At 42.5% G+C, this 2,677-nt stretch overlaps 1 non-coding gene across 1 annotated transcript; it reads left to right on the forward strand.

Moving 5' to 3' along the window:
• trnai-gau (transfer RNA isoleucine (anticodon GAU)) lies at nucleotides 1–74 on the forward strand. The gene has a single exon. It is a non-coding gene; the product is annotated as a tRNA-Ile (tRNA).
• The last annotated feature ends 2,603 nt before the right edge of the window (nucleotides 75–2,677 follow it).

Consider the following 2,677-nt stretch of genomic DNA (forward strand, 5'->3'; position numbering starts at 1 on the left):
GACTGGTTAGCTCTGATGGTTGGAGCGTGGTGCTGATAACGCCAAGGTCACGGGTTCGATCCCCGTACTGGCCAAAGGGGAGTACCACTTAGAAGTAATTACGGCCCATACTCCGTTCACTTGTAGGTGCTGTACTGTCACATCGGAGAGGGTTTCGAAAATTTCTTCTGCAGATTTGTAGGCTGTTATTTTTTTCCTTCCATGCTACTTGGCGTCTGGAAAATTTCTGCCTCCAGTTGTCACAAATTCGTCCTTTTAGTACTTCTGTGCCACAAATTTGTTGGCGTCAAGACAACAAAGCTTTGCTAGTGTACAACGGAACACTTGCAAACGACGCTCTGCTCAGCAGCTCTGGGGCAAACATATCATTGCAGCTCCCGGATAACCTGAAGATTTGACTGGGCAAATACGAGAATTCCAGCCTCTGTGCAATCAATCAGACAAGGAAGAATACTGAATTCTCCACTCACTGCTAGACGGAATTTGAAAAGCATTTGATCAGACTAGGGAACGTGCAGCTTGGCGACCAGTTAGCTCCTCGGAAAAGTAAAAATACTGCGGATGGTGAGAATCTGAAACAAAAACAAATAATGCTGGAAAAACTTCTTCAGAGCCATACGGACTCGAATTGTTAATTCTGTCTTTCTCTCCACAGATGCTGTCAGACCTGCTGAGTTTTTCCAGCATTTTCTGTTTTTGACCAGTTAGCTTGGATGGGTAGAGGGTGATGCTAATCTCATGAAAGCTCGCGGATTCTATTCAAGACATGGGAGATGTACCGAAAGCATGTCCCTTGATCAGTTCAGCTGAAGTCCTTCTACTATTACGTTGTTAAAGGTTCAGTTGTAATTCCAATACTGTCACATCGGAAGAGAATTTCAAATCGGACTGTGTTCTCTAGGTTGTGTTTTTTTTTCTTCCATACTTCTTGCCTCTGGAAAATTTCTGCCTCTTGTTCTGACAAATCCACCCTTCTTTTAACAACATTTTTGTACCACAAATCTGTCAGCATCATGGCATAACATCCTTTCTCCTGTACAGCGGAACACTTGCAACCGAGCAGTTACATCGCTGTCAACTGTGCCCATGCCTGTAATTCTGCAAGCAAATTCACTCGAGCCAACTTGCAAGCATCAGCGCAACCAATCTTACTAGCCTACCTTAAAGTGATTGCATTCCAGCCATCAACAACCCTCTACACGAAAAAAATAACTAGTTTCCCAACATTTTCACGCAAAGGCTGCATCTGTCAGCAAAGCCTATCCACTATCAAATTTCTTAACAGTCAGTCAGCTGCTGGAGAGGCCAAAAAAAATTTGCTGCTTCGAGATGTATTTTAAAAAAACAGCATAATGTATTCCTAATTTGTTATTAATTATTCTCAAACATGCCTGGAACGAAGACTGAACTGCGCAAAGTCTCCTTCATTGCTGAGCTACTTGTAAGCGAGGCATAAAGTAAGTTGTTGAGAAGCCAATGTTTTCCCGCCTAACTTGTGGTAATTCCAGTCTCTCTCAGACATTCTAGTCACGAAGACACCCAGCAGAGGGTAAACTCAAGGCAAAATAACTGTGAGCTCTCCCCACCGTGAAGTAGCTTTGCTGTATGGCTGTTACAGAGATAGATTTATAAATCACAAGGACAGTCGGCCTACTATTTGTTCTGGCATTTACTGGTTCCGCAACTTGCTCTAAACGGCTGAAGTCATTGATTGAAAGCCAGGCGGAAATATATTTCAGTTTCCTGCACTTGCAGCTGCCTCGAATTTTACAACCAAATTAAAAAATCAACAAGCACTCGATCATTTCTCGCTGAAGCACCCGTCATAAGCTTACACTACTGTGATCATCTTGCTTCTCATTCGTAATTCAGTTCCAATTTTAACCTTCACTTGCATGAACCTGAGGATAGGGCGACACGTCAAACTAATTTTACTTCAATGTTTGAAGTGCTTTCACTTTCTAAGTTTAGCAGTCCTTCTCAAAGCATTTTCGGATGAGCAACTTATACTGGTCGTGGAGCCATGTCCATGTGTCATGAAAGAAATAGAAAAATAGATTGGATAAGATATCAGCCTATTGATGGCGAGAAACTTTTCAAAGTGAGGTTTGCTTTCGGCAGAATATTTTCTACATTTTGAAGGAGACCGTTGATGGTGTGCAGTCAGTCAGCAAGGACTGAGTGTCGATGGACAAAAACAAAAATACCTGGAAAAACTCAGCAGGTCTGACAGCATCTGTGGAGAGGGATACAGTTGACGTTTCAAGTCCGTATGATCCTTCATCAGAACTAAAAATATAGAAATGAAATCAAATATAAGCTGGTAGGAGGGGGGTGGCAGGAAGAGCTCGATAGGGGGCCAGTGTCGATGGTCCTTGGGTCGTTCTTCAGTACCATTCCAGATACAGAATCCCCCTGCTGCCTTGATACTGTCTCAAAGAAGTGTACTGGAAGGATATTGAGTGTATATTGATTTAATGTTTTGAAAAACTGTCCGTATCTATGATAAGAAAGAACCAAGGTGCATAATTCCCAGCCGGAACACATCCCTACATTTCCCCTACATACTGTGATATTTATCTGACTGTCGCTATTACTGATCTCATTTCCCTCTTTCCAACAGCGAACGTATTGACAACCATGATTATCGCCAGAAGAAACTGCGGCCTTTCCAAAT

Source organism: Cetorhinus maximus, chromosome 35, assembly GCF_964194155.1.
Source record: "Cetorhinus maximus chromosome 35, sCetMax3.hap1.1, whole genome shotgun sequence".
NCBI classification, from domain to species: Eukaryota; Metazoa; Chordata; class Chondrichthyes; order Lamniformes; family Cetorhinidae; genus Cetorhinus; species Cetorhinus maximus.